We start from the raw sequence: 23,908 nt of genomic DNA on the forward strand, positions 1-23,908 counted from the left end.
AAACAAACAAGCGCCACATATATTATTATTATATAACATACCTGTCTAATGGATGTGATAACGTGATAAACTTTTCTATGTCGTCATCAAATGAATATTAAATATACGTATATTTTATAATTGAGCCTTGAGACAAAAATCAAGAACCTTACTTATCGACGTGTGAGTCGTTTTTAGCGACTTTTCGAAGGAAATGGAGCTATTCGTTGTGTGACAAAGCATTGCGGTTAGAAATTTTTGTGTGTACTTCAAGGCGTGGGGAATATCATACTGTTGTGTAGAAAAAGATAGCATATTTGCTCTATCTTATCTTGACAATGCGAAATGGGATGTGACGATCTAGTGTTGACTGTTTTATCAAACCCCTTTGTAGCAATATAATTTTGTCCCCATTTTGTTGCTTATTAATGCATTTACGAATCATGGACTCATGTATATTACCACAAACCAGCGTGTTAGTAAATATGTAGCTTGTCTAGAGTACATAAGAAAATCAGTGCCTTATTTCAATCCTTTTTTTTCCCTTATATCAAAATCGTGGCTGTTATGAAAAATATGAAACGAATTTTTTATGTTAGCAATTCATTCATACATATTTTATCATTCTAGTCAAAATTTATTTACTTTTCTATGTTCTTTTCAAGGCAGAAGCGAGAATATGATGCACCAGGATCTAATGATCTTACAGCGTTCTCTTAGAGCTCTGTATTATTATCTGTATAAATTTCCAAAAAACCAAGGTTTGGAGTTATATCAGCTTTAATTGGTGCTAGTTATGATCTTCTATACTATAAAACCACCTATCAATTTTGCAATTTGCTTTTATCTACGGTATCCTTAATGCTGTGGTCATACTCCCATTAATTTTAACCATGAATTATTTATATAATACCAACCGTATTTAATAAAAATAATGTCAGAAAATAAAAGGCATTTTTAAATAAACATTTAGTTACATGTCGTCTCATTTTAAATAAAAATATTTTCTTTTATAATTAATTGCTTTAAAATGGTGCAAAATTATATCTAGTTGAGTTGCATATACACTGCAATTTAATTAGGACTATTAAACGTTCATATTTTGCGTATTTCTAAGGATTTTAATAAACAAACTTCACTTTTCTGCTCGTGCAGTGAGACTTCTACACCTGATGCGATAAGAAAAATTGAGTCAATAGTTTTCGATTACTTAAGAACTTCGCCAACATAAATTTCTGACTTGTTGCAAATAAGTTCAAAAAATGTACGAAGCTTTATACCTATTTCCTATAATGGTTCAATAACTGTGACACTAACTTTTATACTATGACATCTTCAGTTTTTATTTCCCTGTATTATTTTGCCTTTTATAAAAAAAAAATTTCACAGAGACTTCTAAGCTTGTTTATGCAAAAAAATACAGTAAAAATTCAGAATATTTATCTTTTTATCTCAAAAATTATGTATCATTTTAATGTAAAATGCTCCAAGCATGTGATTAACATGATCTCATTGTAATAAGTACTACTAATCTCATTAATCTTACCTCACTGTCAGTATATTTGCTTAAAGATAATGAGGAACCGCAGGGGTTCATCAAGAAATACAAAATAAATATTAGCTTAAAATCTCATCTAAAATTTGCAACTTTTCACTTTGCCGCAAGTTCAAAGCTAATTTTTTTAACGAGACTATTGGTTTAGTTGCCTCCATTTGCTAAAGTTTCATGAAATTTCCATGAAAGTCATCATTTCAATCGTTTTGTAGGAAAAAAAAAACAAAAAAACATTGCTTCTAAATACACAGTATGTTAATGAGTATATCTCTATACACACTACGTCTAGGTATTATGTTCAGTAACGTGAATGTTTTCATAAATAGTGCACGTTTATATATGTGCATGCTTTTACGAACATGACTACAATGCCCAAACTACCTTAAAATACATTTTAACAAGTGAAAACAAACAATTGACTGAGTTTATTGTTTAAATACCATGAATAGACAGTATTGATGACGCAATCGTTTGTTTTTTGACGTCGCGTAGATAAAAAAAAGATATCCACTTTTAAATAGCCACACATAAATCTGATATTCCCATATTAAAACATACCTACTATAAAATTTGCACCTAATTAACGCCCTCGTGGGTAAACAGTGATGTTTACAAAAAAATGTTTCAAGCAAAAGTTGTTTATTTTTTTATAAGGAAAAATTTTTACATTTAACCTTTTGTTCTATCTCTAACGGTTTACAAGATGGGTCCTAAGGACCCAAGACCCAATTGACCTATATTGCTCATTTACGAACTCGACCTCACTTTTTACGTCCTGAGTACGCTATAAAAATTTCATCTTGATATCTCTTTTTGTTTTTGAATTATCGTGTTGACAGACGGACAGACAGACAGCTGGACAGACAACCGGAAATGAACTAATTAGGTGATTCTATGAGCACCTATACCAAAATTTTTTTTGTAGCATCATTATTTTTAAGCATTACAAACTTGGGACTAAACTTAATATACTATGTATATTTCATATATACATGGTACAAAAACGAATTAAAAGATGCACCTGCCTATAGTTGCTGACAGTAATTGAGTTTGTACATTTTTGGATGACACGAGAAAGACTAGAAAGCTTACCTACGTTTCGCTGAAAGTAACCTTTTTTATAAGGCGTTTATTTTCTCTATCTAAACTTACTTTGATAAGAAGAAAATAAAAATTGCCGTTAATCAATAAAATGTCCTTGTAAAATGTTTGATTTACTAAATATATCTGTCACCTGCAATATCAGCTACTTACTCATTCATATTTAATTTAAAAAATAAATACACCATACATAAATGAAACTAAATTAAATTAATTACATAAATGTTTCAATATTTTCATAAACAATTAGTATTTAAGATAAATGTTTTGGTATTATCATATTTAAGTACTTATAGATAATTTATCTTTATTTACTTGTAAACTTTTCTTTGGCTGTTCATTCGTAAAATATATATGGGATAAATAGAATTAAATACAAACTTTTTCTATCTGTTCATAAAAATTCCGATCTTAAAACAATAAATTATTCACGAATCTATATAGATAGTTCTTAAAAGACTGAAGGTGGAATAATTTCATCGTTTAGGTTAAAGTAGATGCCAAATTAAAACTGGTTTAAAAAATATGAAAATACCGTAAAAGTACAAATCATATTTGCGAAAAAATACAATACAAAAATACAAAAAATACAAATGATATTTGCGATTTAAACTACTAATTAGACAAAGAGATCGGACATAGTATTTGTCGTCATATACTTACTAATGTATATGACGTCGTTGTTTTGTTAGAAAGAGATAAAAATCAATTTTTGATGGCTTTTATCTTGGCTGTTTTAATACTTCGAAAAATAATTTTTCTCAGCTGACTTTTACATGAATGAACTTTTATTAAAGTAAAAAATAAGTATAATAAACTTGAAATAAGCTCTCTATACTAACGTCCGACTATCTTTGAGAAAAATAAAAAATTACGTTGATCCATTCATTATTCCGTTTGATGTACTTAAAAGAAAAATATGCAAATCAACAAACTCGTGAACTCTTGAATTTATAATGTTAGTATGGATTCATATTCACATAAAGAATTCATATTGTTCATTGAATTCTAAAAAAACTATTAAATTATTTTCATTGAATTCTAAAATTTTTAAATAAATGCACCAATTGTAGTTTAGAAAAACCCGGTGCAACAATTAATTCATTTTGTTCATATTTGTTGCCTAATTTCTTATAATTGATGACGGTTAAGTTCCTTAAAAATTCATTGGTATTTATTCATTTCTGTCTGAAAATCTGAGCGTCGATATATCAGTCATGACATTGCCTATTCCCTCTGCAGATTATTTTCCCCCTCTGAAATGTTTCTGATTATAAATAATATACAAAATAAGGATAAATACGGATCAATTGAAAAAAAAATCATCAAAATAGGAGCTGTCATTGAGGACTTCCTAAGAATGGCTATTTATGTAATCTTTTATCCGACTATTTGTTAGATTTAAATTGTTTTAGAAAATATACGAATTGCGACGAATTTCCCAGATTTTTTTTTTGTTGGATCAATAAAATAACACACACATTATTATTATTAAATGGTAATAAAATTATTAAAATAGAGTAAGTATAAAATAAATAATAAATAATAATTTTATTTATCTTTTTATTATTATTATGATTATGATATATTTTATTTTAACTTGAAACAGAACTTCTATTTATAATGTGTGGCTTTGAAAGGTCATTTTGTTAAATGTGTTATTTGTTTTACAACAAACATATAACGTATCTAGATAGATTGATCGATATACTATAATTCATTCAAGAATTCAAACATATTCTTTGATGATGAGTCATTAAGTAATACATTCGTCTCTTTTATTTTCAACTTACTGCCTGCGACATCATAAGCTGGCATTTTTGATGAAAGAGACGTATAGCTTCTGTGCCTAAAGCTTTTAAATATAGTGATCCAAAACACACCCTGGAAGAAATTCTTGCAGTAAAATATTTATATTTAAATTTGGACATCAAAAAGTGAGTATTTTGGCCAAAAATGGCTAGAATCCCGTACTGGAATGCGATATTATTGAATTTAGATTCCAGATTCGTAATCAGTAACCAAAAAATAGTCTGTTTTTGTTGGCGTTGTTTGGGTGAGAGGTTAAATTCCCAAATTTTCAAATGAATGTTCAAAAATATCTCTGTTTGAAAGGGATTTTGTTCGACAGGTTTTCCTCATTTTGATTTGATTGACTTACATGTACTAACAAATTGAAAGCATATAAAAAAAGTCCACTAATCAAGGAGTTGATATTTTTGAATAAACTGTAACATTAAAAGTTTATAAATATATCAATTTATAAATCGGACAGGATGTTGAAAAGTTGTTTATTTACGAAAAAGAATGGAAAACTTGGAATGTGATAACACAGACCATACCTAAATGGTTGTTTTTGTTTGAAAATTCAATTGAAAATGGAGGGAAAACTTTTTGTGATATGACATTTGATCCTTAAATTCTTTGTAAATACTTGTACTTTTAAACATAAATATGCAGTTCCGTTGCTTTCAAAACAAGTTTTTTAAAATATAAAAATAATTTTCTAACGGGATTTTTATTATTTAAATCGAGTATTTAGATAATTTCATTGTGTTAATCTCGATAAGTACAAATTTAGGCAATATTCGTGTTAAGAATGATTTCGGTAGTTATTTTGGAGTTCATAAAAATTATCTATTTTTTCGATCTATTTATTTCGTCCGTAAATAATTGAAAATTGATCACCATGGTCTGCGGCCAAGCGTATAGTTTTGGTGAGTCATTTCAGAAAAGCTGAAAATTTCATGGGTGTTATCCAGAACCAAGTCTTCAATCGTAAGCTTATTTCGTTCTCAAAGCGAGGGGATTTCAACAGAGGACGTAGGCGTAGCGTCTATCAACAACGACATAGCGCCTATCACAAGTTTGAACTAACTCCTGAAGAGCTAAATCCGGTTTTAATGTAGGGTATTCCTCAAAAAAAATAAAGTCGATGTGCGATGACAACGCTAAATTTGTCAGTTTTGTCCCATCAGAAAACTTATATCAGAGTTGCTGAAATTTTTTTCCCATGAAGAATAAATTTCATAAAATCACCAAAATCATATCCTCTTCAATGTGGGTTTGCAAGAAGATCCATAGGCGGCCATTTGTTGACGTCATTTTTAATAATAAATAGCGTATAACACTTAGGTAATATTTCGATTAACAAAAATGTAACTAAGATAATCTTACCTTTTGTGAGCGTTAGTTTAAAAAAAATAAAGTTTGGAATCTCAATTTGAATCCCCATTTCATAATAAAAAAAAAAATTAACAAAATTATTTTGAAATAGCGAAAGTAGAGGCGATTGAAGTCGGGTGAAAAGCAGATGAATAGAATAAAAACACTTCTAAAATATATACCTACTTATTAATTCCCTTTTAATCGTTTATATTATCAATTATTGAGGCTTAAAGAAAATGGAAATATATAGTGTTTTTCTTATTTCTAGACTAAAACATCATCTTTATTTCTGTATATTTGCATACGTAGAGAATAATAATTGGTAGATTTTCTAATTAAACAATCAGCAAGGCTGTATTTGCAATCATTCAGATTGAAACGACTTACAAATGTCTCACTACACTTAAAAAAAACATAGACCAAATTTAAAATAAATAATTTATTTTAAAACAAGTGTTATAGAAATTGAGTCAATATTAAAATAATATAATAATTCTATAGACATGATAAAAAAATTAAAACATTTGTAAACACTACAAAATTCATTGCGTAATTTATAATCTTACATCAAATTGTATTTAACAAAAAAAAAAAAAAAAAATTTATAGATCCTTTGTTTACACGATAATTTTTTTAATGGTTTAGATAAAAAAAATAACACATTCTTAATATTATTATTATTATTATTTGAGGAATAAATTAATTTTTTTAAGAATTGTTCAAATTTTTTTAAGTAATTGAAAAATGATTGAAAATTAATATAAACAAGTGAAAACAAACAATTGACTGAGTTAATTGTTGAAATACTATGTATAGAAAGTGTTGATGCGCAATCGTTTGTTTTTTTGACGTCACGTAAATAACAAAAGATATTCACTTTTAAATAGACACACACACAACTGATATTCCTATATTAATACATACTATAAAATTTGCACCTAATTAACGCCCTCGTGGGAAACAGTGATGTTTACAAAAAAATGTTTCAAACAAAAGTTTTTTATTTTTTTATAAGAAACATTTAATATTTTACATTAAACTTTTGTTCTATCTCTAACGGTTTACAAGATGGGTCCTACGGACCCAAGACCCAATTGCCCTATGATGCTCATTTACGAACTTGACCTCACTTTTTACGTCCTGAGTATGCTGTAAAAATTTCAGCTCGATATCTTTTTTCGTTTTTGAGTTATCGTGTCCACAGACGGACGGACGGACGGGCAACCGGAAATGGATTAATTAGGTGATTCTATGAACACCTATACCAAAATTTTTTTCGTAGCATCAATATTTTTAAGCGTTACAAACTTGGGACGAAACTTAATATACTATGTATATTTCATATATACATGGTATAAAAAGAATTTAGAAATGGAAAGTTTTTATTAGTTTTTTTATTGAATTTATATTTAACTAGAGTGATACCCACTCGCTTCGCTGGGTTTAAAAGTAATGATTGATAAAGATTGCTCTCTCCTATCCCCTTTCTATAACACTCGAAATAATGCTAAGGATTGTTTATGGTTTTAAAAAATATGTATGGTTTTCTATTTTTTTAAATGTATAATAGTCGTAATTATTCATTGAGTATATCAGAAAAGATGGCCGTGAAATATTTTATATTGTCTATTTTTACAGAAATCTGTAATTTATGGTAATGTCAAATTAAATTAATTTTTAAATTTTGTTTTATTTTTTATTAATAGATCTTTATAAAGTATATCTCATGTGTTTTTCTGAAGTAAAAGCTATATTGCTGTACAGTTTTATTAAAAACCATTCGCTAGTTTAAGCGTGAAAGCGTAACAAACAAACAAACCTGGTTACTTTCGCATTTATAATATATAGAGGTACAAAATTATTATGATATATTTGTATTTGTATATGATATAGAATTTATATTATACCATTCCTGTCAACTTAAACAAGATATCTTGTTTAAGGAAGACATATTAACAGATATCTTGCTTAACAAGATATCTGTTTGCTAGATATCTGTTAATATATTTTCGACAGAACTTAGTTTTCTCTTGCTAAAGGTTCCAAAAGTGCTTACATGTTAAATTCATATAAGATATAGTACTATTATTAACTTTACGAAATATTTATTATATCTTCCTTCAATCCCTTCATTATATTTTGTCCGTAAATTTGGTATAAATACTCCATTGTGAATACTCCCACCATTATGAAAATTTCTTGGTAAGGTAATTAAAAACATATAAGAAGGCTGAATCTCAACATGCCCAATCTTTCTCAAGATAGCCAATGATACCATGAATAATTTAAATCAAAATTTTAGAGATGAAGAAAAGATATCCCTGGTCTAGATAGTAACACTATTAAAATTGCGTTAATCCGTTATTGTCCCATTTATTACAGTGTTATCAATGTATAATTACACTCACAAAAACAGTAGTTGAAACATAACAATTAAATAATGTTTATTATCGTTTTAAACACAAAATTTCAAGTTGTGTGTGTGTCTATTTCAAGTATAATTCCACTTATTACCTACAAAACATGATAGGTATAAAGCTATTATACTTTTTTGGAATTATTTGCTGGACAAAAATCCATGTGTCGTTCCAAGATACTCCAATTATTCTCAAAAAAGTGGTTTTTGGAAAAACCGCGCCGTTAAACTGTGGACACAGCTTAGTAATCAATTTTAAGTTGGATACAATAATAATTTCGCCTGAATCAGACTTGTTGCAAATAAATGTACCCTAGCCTTATACTTATGAATTGAACGACCATAACACATTAAATAAAAGTAGTTGTCGGTTTCATCATTATTAATTAATTGATTAAATTGTATGCACATGTAGTTATGTAGTACACTACCGTGTACTATTTATTATATGGTAGCCTCTCTCATCACTAATTATTTATTTACAATTACAATTAAAATATGCACATCTGTTATTATTTAAGCGATAGAATAATCCACGTTCATATTAGTTAGAGAGCTGGCTATATGATTGAATGATGGTCATGGCTACGGAATTTTTATGATGAATACGACCCCTCCCATTTGGGGGTTGGAAAAACTGTTACTAAGTGATGGTTCTGGAAACTGTCAGCTTGTTTGATAATTCATTAGATGTGATTCTGAACAGTCATCCTGTAGAGTTTGAGCTCAGCAAGTGGTCCCAATTCGGAGCTATGCCGCAAAAATTGAAATTATCACTAAATGATGGTTCTGGGAACTGTCTACTGTCTAGATAATTCATTGGATCTGATTATGAAAAGCCATTCTGCAAGTTTGATCCCTGCAAGTGGTCCTAATCCGAAAACGTGGCCCTGAAACGAAAAATCAACATTTGCGATTTTTTCGGCATAGCTCCGAATTGGGACCACTGGTTGGACTTAAACTTTGCAGAATGACTGTAAAGAAGCACATCTAATTAATTATCAAACGAGCAGACAGTTTCCGGTATCACCACTTAGTGACAGCTTTTCAAACTCCCTCCTGGGGGGGGGGGGCATTTTACAATCATATTAAAAGCTCAGCAGACCGTTACTATGACCATCAGTAAATCATATCGCCAGCTCTCTAACTATATTGTCCGTATACATATACTCTACGCTAATATTATGAATGCAAAAGCATGAATATTTGTTGCCTCAAACGATATTTGCATTCTAAAGGCAACATAGTTTTCTTCGGTAAATTATCTCAATCCAACTAAGATTGGATTGAAATGTCTTAATTTATGGATTTTTCACAGTAAATAAAACTACTTCATATCTATATTTTGTAAAATATTTGCATCGCAGGAGCTGCGTTAGCTAAGCGAATTTCCTCAGAGGTTAAAAAAGAACACAGCTTACTTAGCTAATGCAGCTAATCCCCATCAGTACAAAAGCAATAGCTCCATTTTCTTCGGCCATTCGCTGATAAACACTAAAATGAATTATTAATTAATTAGTCATGAATTCATATCTTGATGATTTTTTTCCACTATTTTTATCATCATTCATTTTATAAAAGAAATTTATTTTATCTGTTCAAAAACACTTCTGAGAAAAGTAATGGGCACTTATTCACTGAATTTCTAATTATAATGTGTTTTTATGAATGACGTCAAAAAAAATTTTTTTTTCAAGTACTTTTTTTTATGTACATACAGAGGATTTTTTAAATTATTTTTATAATCATTTTATCAATTATAATTTTGTGTAAATTAATAAAAAAATTAGTATTTAATTGATATTCTTCTTGATAACAATTTATCTCTGGAATTAAATTTATTTTTCTTAGTAACGAAAAATAAAATTTTTCAGTAATTAATCAAACACTATCAAATAATTATTACTCATGAAATTCCTTCAAATTTACCTAAAGTTTACGAATTTGAAATTTAAACTTGCATTTGAAAACAGCTAAGAAAACGCTCGATCCAATTACGTTTCAAAAAATAAAAATATAAATATTAATCCAACAGATACAGAGATACACACAAATGTTAATCTTATGATACCCCTTTTTTGTCGAGAGTTACCAATCATAAATCAATTTGGTATTAAATCGGGGGATTTTAATACAAAAATAGACATAGTTCCCTTAATGTGGAATGTGGAATTTCATTTTTTCCTGGTTGCTACCTTGGCTGGGTAAAAATATCTCTAAATTTCTTCTGGTATTAGATATAAGAAAATTTCTATCAGAGTGCTTTATAAAATAACCAACCAACTTTTGTTCGAAACATTTTTCCGTCGAATTTATTAAGATTACAAGCAAATGTTCCAAATAAAAATTTTTGATGCGCTATTAATAATAAATAATGTTTTTATTTAACTTTTTGGTGCGGGATGTTTTAATAGCCATGGTACCCTAGTTTTTATTATACCATATATATATGAAATATACATAGTATATTAAGTTTCGTCCCAAGTTTGTAACGCTTAAAAATATTGATGCTACGAAAAAAATTTTGGTATAGGTGTTCATAGAATCACCTAATTAATCCATTTCCAGTTGTCCGTCCGTCCGTCCGTCCGTCCGTCCGTCCGTCCGTCTGTGGACACGATAACACAAAAACGAAAAAAGATATCGATCTGAAATTTTTACAGCGTACTCAGGACGTAAAAAGTCAGGTCAAGTTCGTAAATGAGCATCATAGGTCAATTGGGTCTTGGGTCCGTAGGACCCATCTTGTAAACCGTTAGAGATAGAACAAAAGTTTAAATGTAAAAAATGTTGCTTATAAAAAAATAAAAAACTTTTGTTTGAAACATTTTTTTGTAAACATCACTGTTTACCCACGAGGGCGTTAATTAGGTGCAAATTTTATGGTATGTATTAATATAGGAATATCAAAGTGAATATCTTTTGTTATTTACGTGACGTCAAAAAAACAAACGATTGCGCATCAACACTTGCGCATTATATGAGAATATCAGTTAAATATGTCAGATATGTATGTATGTGAAATGTGACAGAGTTATCAACACTGCCTATACATGGTATTTCAACAATTAACTCAGTCAATTGTTTGTTTTCACTTGTTTTATATTGGTTTTCATTTGAAGTAAAATAATTACAATGTTTAGCGTAGGCATACTTTAGAAGCTGAAATAATATTAACTGGTCTTTTTTTTATAGCGAAATCTTTAATAATATCGTCAAAATTGACAACCGATACCCTATATGCGTTGATGCCCAACCAATGACCTTGTGGGCCTTATTATAAATCCATCACTGCAGTTTCACTTGTTATAAACCCTGCGATATGAATTGTCTCTATTTTTACTATTCCACGTATAGGGACTGCATTTTTTGTGTTTCATAAACATTAAAATGTATTAGGAAGACCTCTTTTACATTGATGTCTGTGAGAACGCATTAATTGATGTCTGTGAGTGCGTGTACGTTTGTAGACATTTTGTACACAAATTCATGAACGGCAGCTATTAACAATCTCAGTTTTACAATCGCGATCGAATTGTGTCTAGACCATAAGAGTTGCACTCACATGAACAGCTTGTGTTTCCATTAAAGTCGCCTGATCTATATATTGAAGAAAAAGCTTATAAATATTCACAAACTTATTTTTACCTGTACAATTCTTTCAGACAAAGTAAATAACATAGTTTTTCCTTACAAATGTAAGCACGTTCATAGAATATTGTATGTATTTCGTTTAACTTTTCATATTTACCTTTAGGCTGTTCTTCCGGTATTAAATTCTACAATTTATTAACTATTACTAAATAGGTAGAGACCTACATATACATTTATTAGGATTCAGTACAAGAAGGGCAACCGATGGGACTCTATTACTAAGACTTCGTTGTATGTCTGTCTGTCTGTTTGCCATCGAGCTGTATCACATAAACCGCAGCAGTAGCCAAACAGCTATAAATACAAAAAGTGAACTCGAACGGTTCCGTACTCGAAGGGCTGCGTACTTATTTTTTCTTGGACAAAATATATTTAATAAAAAGTACAAAGTGCTATATCTTGTACGATGGTACGAAACTCTTCAATTCCACCTCGCACCAAATTATATAATCCTATTCTTATTTCTTTGTATGAACAACTTTAAAAATAGTCATAGGTTGTGACTATTCACTGTGGGTTGCGAAATTACATCACAACTTTAACTTTGGTTTGGGAGCGTGGAGTGATCCCTACTTAACAAAACTATTATTGAATCACAAATAATGAAAAATTAGGAAAATTAAAATTAAGGTATTTTTTGTTCGTCAGCCTTTAAAAAAGTTAAAAGTGTTAATAATCGATGTTATTAATAGTAAATTCTAACTCGATTGAAGAGTAAATTTTTTGTGGCAAGTCAAAAATTGTGATTGTTATTAACATAGCAAACGTTTTTTTTTCTTTTTAAATTAGGTGTAAAAAAATAGAAAATTTGGATACTATTACTTAATGGTGGATTTTCAGAATAGCCAAAAATTTGCATGTCGGACTCGCGATAGAAATGTGAGCTTTTCATCTTAGCAAAAAATGAGAGATTGGTCAAATAATTAGTTTTAAGTGACTGTTATAAGAATGTTATCTGATTTTTTCTCCCGTTAGATTAGCAATTTTTACTTAATCCTTTTGAAAAGTGTAGGTACTTTCTATATTGAAGAAAAACACCTAAAAAATTCAAATATTTTCATCATATTTTATCATTTTTGTTAAAATAAGATCTAGGCAATTCATAATTTATGAATATGTCGACGATCTTCTTAGCAGTAAACCAAATACAATAATTCATGAATTTAGTTGTAAACCGTGAGTTGTAAATAAGAAAAATTAGAAAGTCAAATTCAATAAAAATATTCCTTTAAAAAAAATTCAAATAATATTGTTATATTTTGAATTCACTTTTGTGTGTGAGTGAGTGTAAAATATATACATTATTCATATTTTATGTTTCATTCAAGTTTTCAAGTGTATCTTGTCAAAATATAACTGTTGCTTACGACACCATTAAAAAAAATTGACTAAAGAAAAGCTTCTTATAAAGAAAAGTAAACTGGTATAGTTGATGCAAAATTCGACGATTATTTTATAAACTAAATGATAAATTGGCACTAGAAAAAAAATTGCAGTTTTATATGGCGGTTAAATTTAAAAACGTTGGTTGTTTTTAATACAATACAAATATTTTTATTAAATTTGTCTACTAAATACATAAATTTGTAATTCTTTTTTGGCTGACTGAGTTGTTCTATAATATGGTTGGCTGATCAATCTATAAATATATAGGAGACTTTCTATAGATATAGATAGATAGATAGATAGTCACTCATCACGATATCTCTGGAACTATAAGACCTAGAGACTTGAAATTTGGCAGGAATATTCCTTTTGCCAAGTAGAGGTCAGCTAAGAACGGATTTTACGAAATTCTACCCACAAGGGGGGTTGCGGGGGTGTTCATGAATAAAAAATTCATATTTTTCAATTATGGCTTTTAATAGTTCAAAACTTGGTCAGAATGTTTTAAATTACATTTAGAAATTTTTTTAACCTTCGGAGGGTAGAAAGGTGTAGCGAGAAAGTGGGAAGGAAATATCGAATATTTACAAATATACCTAAGTGGGGTATCAAATAAAAGAGCATGACGTGTACATTACAAAACTGTTATCCAACGCAAGAAAATGTGGAGGGAGGGGTGCAAGTGGGGATGTTGCCCAGCAAAGCGGGTATATTTTACGCCACGCAAAGCGGGCGGGTAACAGCTAGTTTATTAATAATTTGGTAATATACAGTAATATACCTCTTTTAACATCTTCAAGTTTAATAAATGAATTGCATCTTATTTATTTATTGTAGATACATTAGGTCTGACTGACCAGCTCTGTTCTAACATTTAACTGACTGATATAACTATTTTCAGGTTTAGTAAACTCATTTAAATGAAATAATAATGGAGTTTAACCTCCGTTTCTCTGACATACACGCCTAATAACATATGCCAAACACAGAATTATTTGTTAATCTTTTATTTATTTAACTACATACATATTTACAATTACATTTTTGTTGTGGGTGGATTCGGTTACTTCGTTCTTATCCAAGCGACGACAATGTGATCAATTCTGCACCCCCATTAATTATAATTGTTCACACTGCCGCTGCCTGGACTCGAACCCGCAACCTCCGAGTCAGTAGCCAAACGGTCAAGGAATTTAAATACCACGGAAATATAGTGGTATTTAAATTAAATTCATACCACGGCAATCTTAACTGATTTGATAGCATATATGTGACACCTGTTCTACAACTACTACAACCAATCCTCAAATGATCAGCTTTAGTAAATTCAAAGTATTTTTTATTAAAAAAGGATTATTAAACAGTTTACACTATTAAAAGTTGAAAAAAAAAAACATTTGCTAGTTCGATCATTCTAACATTTACTAATTCGATTATTCTTATATGCCGCTTGGGAGGAAATAGTGTGGCTATCTATAATGACTAAAATCTTTTTCATTCAAGGAATTATATTTTAAAATTATTAGCTAAAATACAAAACCATTAGAGTATATATGAATTATTTAATATGAAATTGGTTTTGAATCACGAACGCATTATAATAATGGGATTAATGGGAGGGAATCATGTTCACTCAGAATATAATCACTTAGAAAATAACTAATATTAGCCAGGTATATTAAGTTATTTATTTAATTAAACATTATATTAATTAGAATTAATAAATTATTAAATTATTGTTATTCAATGAATTGAAGACATTATTTAAAAATAATATTATTATATCTACTTAGTACAGGAAATCGAGATTTTTTGCTCAAAAATTTTAGGAACTTGGTGAAACTTTGACTTTAGGCATTTGATGGATGTAAAATATTCGCATTGTCAACGATTCTGTTTCATTGAGTATTTGAAAAATTGAAAAATGGAAAGAGGAAATTAAAAAAAAAATTTTCTTCTTACAATTTGAAAATTATACATTAACTGAAAAAAGTTAAATATAAAAATTGTAGCTTACTTAATTTTTTATTTGACTTTCTATGATCGAATTGGAATGAGATATGCTATTTAATAATAATATTGATAAGAGGGGTAACGCAATTGGATCCTTCGCACTCAGGCCAAAGGGTTCCTCTGTGCTTTCCTTGAGAACAGCGTCTCCCCAAGGACAAGGCGACTCCAGGTAGGTGTTCTGCTAACACTAGAGCAGATGACGTCTCGAAGTTTCATCGTCTTGGGTATATTGTCTGAAATTTCCAAGGTGGTAGTTTGACCTGTGTCCTATCAATAGTTCTACAAAATCTCAGTGACCAGGATGGGGAATATGGTGTTTTGTACGACTAAAGTTTTTTTTTTATGTTATAAAGCTGTTATAGTTCCGAAACCCTAAATTTTCTAGTTTTCCAAGGATAACTCCAACATTCATTCTATCGAAAAAAGTATAGAACTATAATGCATATAAATTAACTTACAAATTCGATTGCTTTTCGGTCCTGTAATTTCCGAACTATTTCAATAATTTTTCGTCGAGTTTTTCAATTTTTGCAAACTGTACTTGAATATCCAAAAATAAAACCCACAAAATTACAAATTAAAATGCATGATTCTAAAATTATTATGATAAATAGTTAATAATTTTAATTATAATTTTATGTTTAAAAAAATTGCATAATTTAATTATAAATCCAATAAATTAGTATCTATAATTAGATGATGAGAATTTAATCATATTTATGTGTATAAGCATATATTTATTAATTTACAAACAATCATAATATTTTCAAAATTGCATTCGAATTCATGCGTATACATTTATTTGTAGGCATAGTTTACAGCTTGCTGAGCTATACAATAATTATATAATCATAGATATTGATGAAAAACCAAGATGGTTGTTCCCTATCGGTTTAAAATTAAAAAGGACGGTAGCTCCGCTTAAAGAAATTACTATTACTAAGGAATTCTAAGATCTGTGAATAATGATTGAAAATTAAATTTTTTTGATTCATACAACTAGCTGAGTAAACTATGCTTTTAAAAGGAACACTTTTCGATAAAAGCAGCAATTTTTTTGGATTGTATGAAGCCTAATGAATATTTTCTTAGCCGAATTCCAGGATGTGATAAAAAAGGAATGGCCTTGTCTTTTAATTTGTTGCGTTCATTCTAGTTTCTTATCGTAAAGGGGGGAGGGGGTCAACGAAATGTGACATTGTGTGACAAGGTGAAAGGTACAAAAGCTTTGTGACGTCACATCTTATAATTAAAAATATAAACGCAAAATTTATATGTAAAAAACAAACCCATTAAAACCAAACTTTGCTTATACTCCCTTATTTAAATTATTTGACTTGATGTTGATTTTATTAAAGATTTTTGTTAACTGCTGTTTTATTTTTATTATTTCTATTGAATTTTAACATATGTGACGTCACACCAAAGAGGGGAAGGGCTTTAAAATGTGACCATCTGTAAAAATTGTCAGTTTGCAGCGCGTTCGTTTTTATGCGACTGCAAACAAGTGTACGATAAAAATTCGGATTAATAGGAACAAAAAACAATTCTTTCTTTTTCCGGTTGCATAAAAAGAAACGCGCTGCAAGCCGCCTATTTCTGCTTAACAAGACCATTATCAGAAGAGAAGGTACTTTGTATTGCCTTGTCTATTAATTGCGTAAGTTTATTCTCTTTTATACATGAAACGAACATTATTGAGAAACTTTCTTAAAAAGTCTCTCCTTGCCTCTTAAATCGTGAGACTAAATGTTCTTGAATGAGTTTCAGAATAAAAATTCATTTGATAAGATAGAGAAAAAAAGGAAGGAGAGTTATACAGCTATGTCTGGCTTTGTTAGGAATTACCACGGTATTTACCTCTGTGCAAACCTGATGAGAAACCATACAAAACCATAGGATAATATATTTTAACTATTAAGCAATCTCAGATCAGTTAAGTTTTTTATGTAATATCATAAATGCATATTATAAATTATAATTAAAATCATTGATCAGTAAAATTTTAATGAAACTATTTTAATAATAATGTCATTACCAAATTTGTGAACGATTACATTACCACTTCTATACAAACAAAACTACATGTATATAGGGTATTTATTCAAATCAAAACTACAAATTGGTACGTCCGTTCTCCTCCTAACGATGTGGAAATGGTAATAAATTCATTTTCATTTTTCAATTTTTCAAATAATTATTACAACTCTATATTATTAGTTATCATTTATAAACAAATAATTGGGTTATTGGTCGAATACTTTTTGAGGTTAGGTTATGTAAATAGTTATGTGGTTATTGCATTTTATAAAATGTTTTTGTGTTGTTTATACAAACTTTTGTGTTGTTTATAACTTTTGATCAGCGATTATTAATCTTAGTTAATCTGCAGCTCATAATTATTTAAAAGCAATACTTTGCTTGACTTTGCTTAGCTCATCCGCTTAACACATCAACTTTACTTCGCTCTCTTGATCAACTGGGCGGCCTTTTAGCAAATTTAATAATTATAATAAAACTAAATAATAAATAGGCAATAGGGAACAGTCAATCTTACAGGGAACTATCTTTACATTTTTTGTCATGAAGACTGATCTAAATTCAAGTGAAGGAAATGAAGTGTTATTCAGGAATATCCTACAGAGTATTAAAGCTGTAAAGGTCAGGAATTTCCTACAGAGTATTAAAGCTGTAAAGCTCAGAAATATCCTACAAAGTATTAAAGTTACTGGATAATCTAAAGTAAGCGTTGAACAATAGATCAAACTGGTCGCAGTACAAAATATCTTCTGAGACTTACTCATAAATCAAATCTAATTTATTACATTTAATAGTTTTTAATCAAAATTTATGTACAAAATAATTTTTTTCCAACTAAACATGCATGACTTTATGCAAAAGCTTGAGGACCTTAGGCTTTAGGAATTAAAAATATCCATAAAAAGATGACTTTGGGGAAAAAATATTTTTTATTTATTAGTGCAATAATAGATTGTAATTATACTTTTTTACATAAAATTTTTCTAGTTTCGTTGAAGACATTCTATATTTGATAGAGTCTATACATAAAATATTATGGTAATATATTTTCTTTAAAAGTTCGATTCCTACATATTTCATTCAAAAACCAAATACTTTTGTCTTCTGTGACTTATGGAGATTTTAGTATCTACTAAATAAAATGTTAAACATAGGAAGAAAAAAAGTTTGGTATTTTAATTTATACACCAAGAAATTAAAAAAATAATTTCAACGATCTAGTATCTATTAAAATTTTTGGGATTAAGGAAAAAAAAGCCGGGGAAAAGGGACCTGGAAAAAATTTCGGTAATAGTGCCCAATATTTGAACAAAAGAGCTAAAAACTTCAGAACCAAATCGTAATTACAACAATACTCAGGGTCTATATAATTTTCTGTCTGTTTTTCCAACAATTTTTTGAGACAACTAAAATTCAAACTACTAATTTTCCATTAAATTCGTTTCTTTTCTTATATTCTTTTTATGTGGCAAACAGAATAGTATGTGAGTTTTTTGTTTATTTTCTTTTTTTTTTCATATGTAAATCGGTTTTCTACTCTCAAAGGTATTTTTATATTTGAACCTTGTTTAAGTTTTATTGAACCAAAAGTAAAATGTATCGATTTGGGTTCACTTGATGCGAATAAATTGTTTCTTATTTAACGTGCAATTTGTTATGATTTGAAAAATTATAAGGAACGGAAAATATTGATTACTGCAGCAAAATGTTTTATGAATTTTTGAAGAAAATTGTCAGGTCCAATATTGCTCGGAGCTTGGTGTAACAAAATGGTGATGAAAGTTGGGATGCGAAAATTAAAGATTCCTAGATATAAAAAATATAGACAAACACCAATTTAAGATTTAGTAGCAACGTGGCTTTATCACCCTTTCCTTGGCAATACCTCCAAAAGTAATTCGATTGGTATGATTTTAAATTTTGTTTTGAGTATCTTTTTTTTAACTCACGAACTAAAAAAAAGGGGTGTTGTAAGATAGACCGCTTTGTGTGTGTGTGTGTGTGTGTCTGTCTCTGGCATCATAGCGCCTAAACGGATGAACCGATTTTGATTTTTTTTCTTTTGTTTGAAAGGGAATATATTGGAAAGTGTTCTTAGATATGTTTCAATTGCGAGTATAGGGTTCCAAAAATTTATCCCAAAAAATGATCTCTTTAAGTGATTAAAGAGATTAAATGATTTCTTTTCATCTCATCTGATGTCCTTGACCATCACTTTGATATTGATTTAAGAAGTGTTATAAGTTTAAAGTGTTTATCTGTGCGCCTGTGTGTTTCTCAGTGGCATCGTAGCCCCTAAACAGTCGAATCGACCTGATTGAGAACATTTTATAGCTAAGTTTCCAAAAATTGGTTTACAAGAAATAAATCGCATTTGTCGGGGGTTTTTTAAATTTTGTAAATTTCACTTGTTAATGACTATTTTATTATTTCACTTGAAACAAATGCACATGGATAATCATTCTGTCGTTTGCTCGCCTTGCAGCAAATAAACCTTGCCTTCATATTGCTGACATCTCACAGAGAACAATATATGTTGAGAAACAATACTGATTACAACTTTGTATCCGAGTTATTACACATTATCCAATTATAATCAAAAATCAATTGGTGAAATTTAATATTCAAAAGTTTTAATTGATAATTGTCTATTAGAACATTTTATATTCAAGTGTTGGTATATAATATTTAATTATTGCGCAATATATTTGTATATACTCGAAACGTGGTTAAAATCTAGAAAATAACACTAGAAAATTAATTCAATGCAATTTATATAGTTAGAAAGTTAATAAACTTCATTCGTAAATAACATACCAATAATCCGTAACAAGTGTACTTAATTAAAATGTAATAATAATTACGTTGTAAAACAAACTTCATTTTCCTTCTATCACCACTAATTTAAACTAATAATTACTTAACTATTTCAAATTATTTCAACTTAAAAAGTTGAACATCTTCAAAAAGTATATATTTTAAAACACACTTTCTACGTTATATAACAGGACAAGATGTAGTACCTAAAGTTCAATATTGAATCACTCTGCGGTGTCTATATTGATAATATTGATATTTACTGCGTAACATTTGTCTTGAAATGAGGGTCTTTCATCATAATGCAGATAGGCTGAAAACTGGTTGTCGATATGTTTTTTTTTTTTCGAATAAATATAATTTCGATCTTTTGAATGTCTATTTATAAATACACCTCGTATCTTGGAGTTTCACGAGAATATAGTTCGTCGAAACTCGTTACTCGAATATCACCTCCAAAATGGCACTCGAGATATCTGGTCCCTAGGGCACATAAAAGTGAGACGCCCGGGCACGAAATATGTAACTTATTCTCATAAAACTCGAGGTGTATACTGCCCACTATGGGCACCAGATACTTCGGGGGCCAATTTTTGTTGTGATATTCGAGTACAGCGGCACCAAAAAACCCCGAGTAACAAAGTAAGACTCATTTCCATTTATATTAAGTTTCTAATTTTTATGTCTCTCTCATCACTTTTGTTCACAGTGTTTGTTCCCAAACGAGTCGAATACAAAAATCGCATCCCGTCTTACTTCTCACAAAATCCACAGTTACCCGTTTTTAGTGCTTTATTTCTAATTCAATAAAATGTTTTAAGAAACTAGTGCTCAGATTGCATTTAAAAAGTTTGAAGTGCATTCAAACATTTTGAAGTAACATTTGTTCCGTATCAATGTATATCGTTTATAAAAGCGTTGCATTTCTATTGATCGAACGAACACTGCAGCAAATGATTTTATTTTATAAAATTACATTTTCAGTTCCTGTAAATTGATTTTTTAAATAAATATTTGGTTAATTTTCATGTTTTTAAATGGTAAATCAATATTTACCTACGATATTCTAAATATAGTACACCAGCATAAGGTACTTAACAAACGTTATCCAACAAAATCATACAACAATAGAATAGATACACAATTACGTATATGTAGGGTAAAGTGTTGCATCTAGTGGTGACCACCAAGATCAAAACAAAAGTAATTTGACGGTTTTTATCTTACACAATTAGGCGTCAACTTTGCTGTTTGTCTTACACATTGGTCTTGTTTTTTATAATTAATTGATTCTGTCTAGCATACTTGGTGTTGTACTTTGATCTTACTCTTACACATATATGCAAGACCATTGTTAAACAAAAATAATCAAATACAGTTTTGGATTTGGTCTTGGTCTCGCTCATCACTAGTTGTATCTTGAGAGGGAGCAATGTCATCGAGATACAATCTTGAAACACGCGTCAGTTTCTGGAAAAAACTACCTCTTCTATAAAATAGCAACTATATGAAGATAAAGATTACTTAGAAGCGGGGCAGCATCCATGATAATGGCTATCAATGTGCTTATGACTGCTTATTGATGAGCATTTTATTTTACCATATTTCAATTCTATACATAAAGTAGAGAATGTTGAGAAAAGTCGAAACAACCCATCTTGCTAATAATGTTATTTGTTTTTTTTGTCCACGGGTACAGGGTAGCCACGGGTTATAGTAACTACGGGAGCGGAATTTCGTATGAGCCGAGCTAGTGTTTTCTTAATATCTCTCCGATTATTTAACTCTGAAACTCTCTTTACGCCTGTCATCGTAGTTATTTTTTAAGGCACCGGTTATCGCATAACAAAATGATTTTCCCAATGATTATGATCAAGTTATAGTTAATTTATTATGTTTTCGTGCATTGGGTAACGTGGTAAATATGGCAAAAAACGTCTTTTTTCTCTGAGTAAGTCTCGAAGCAGTTACTGGAGTCTCAGAGAAGAGGATTCTTGTTAGACAAACTAGTACACTTTTCAATCAAATGCTTTCTATGATTTAAATGATGATGATTTAAAAAATGCCTCTTAAAAACATATAAATGTTAATTGTGATCCAAGGTACAAGACTGTCCTAATACTATATGCTGTATGTTGTCTCATGAAAATTACATGGACAATGTTATTATATCACTATCAAGATGTTTAATTATTGTGTACATTACAGTATTGTTATACTACGTATAATGTAGGTATATACATATAAACGTTCCTACACTTTATACATGAAAATTCATTAAATATACATCATCATCATAACTGGTCTATTTTACAGAGTGTACCCAAAAATATGGTCAAAGATTCAGTGACGGAAGTAGGTCGGATACCGATACAGTCTTTATGGCTCTTTGCAGTTCCTTATACTATCCACATAATAATTTTTAAATTTTACTCCATCATTATGACTGGTATATTTTATAGGGTCTATTTTATTTTATAAGTGGACCTAAGACGCTGTACAAAGTGGTTCATTTTATACTACACACAGTTTTAATAAAGTTCGAAATAACATTCTGATAAATCGTCGATATCTCGATATATTGAATCAATAATTTTTTACAGCAAGAAGTTTTTTCATTTGTTTTTTAAGCCCTTAATAGGAAAATTGTAAACGTTGTTTTAAACTAAACGAATTTTTCTGAACAATTTAGCTCTTTATTGATTGTAAGTATGAAACGTGACATCGTACCTCCTTGGCAGATTGGGCCATATAAATGTATGTCTAGTCTCCTGGTAAGGGGGCGTCCATAAATTACGTGAGGTGTTTTTTTAAATTTTCTGTCCCTCCCTCTCCCCTTGGTGAGATGTCGTGAGGTTTTAGTCAACCCCCTCCCCCGTCCCCCAATCTCACGTGAGATTTTTCAGAATGTGGGTTTATTACGTATTAAACGCGTTAGATTGTTTATTGTAAAAAGAAAAAAACAATTTGGTTTGTGCTTTTATTTACGACTAGTTAAGACTACCAATCAATATTGCTGAGAGTTATAAATGTAATAAAAAGTTAAGAATAGAATACTTAAATTATGTCTACTGTGATTAAAAAAAAAATTTTAAACATGTACATACAATTTGGATTAAATTCAACAAAATAGTATAATATTTTTTTGTTTCAATCAGAAAAAAAAATGGCGTGATATTTGTCGAGACCCCCCCTCTCCCCAACGTGAGATTAGATGATATTTGACTCGACCCCCCCCCCCCCCCCCCTTAATCATCTCACGTAATTTATGGACACCCCCTAATGTGTGGAACGCCGAACAATAGATTAGTTTTTGCGCTAATGAAAGCAGATATTTTCATTCTTAGAAAAGAATGCAGCATTTTGAAGTGAACAATTTCTGAAGGCGCGTTGAGTACTTTTTTGGATGAACAAAAATTACGATACTCGCGTCATGCGTCACGCTCCATACATACACGTCTCTACATACAGAGTCTCTACATACACGTATCTTTTCGTCAAGCTTTTAGAGTTGCGTAGATTTGAAAAATTTCTACGACTTTTTAACCTGGTACCAAACTCCTTCATTCACGATGACGGGAAAAAAGAATTTCAAAACGTTTAAATAAAATATCAATAAAAATTCAATCAAAAAGAAATTAGCTCTGCTTTGTAGCTATTTTGATTGTTGTACCTATTATATAATAGTTATTATGCAGGGTTTTTCATTTAAAATGGAAGAACTTAAATTACACAGGTTATTTATGAGATATCATCATCTTTTTTTTTAATTGGAAGCT

Source organism: Chrysoperla carnea, chromosome 1 (assembly GCF_905475395.1).
Source record: "Chrysoperla carnea chromosome 1, inChrCarn1.1, whole genome shotgun sequence".
Taxonomy (NCBI): Eukaryota; Metazoa; Arthropoda; class Insecta; order Neuroptera; family Chrysopidae; genus Chrysoperla; species Chrysoperla carnea.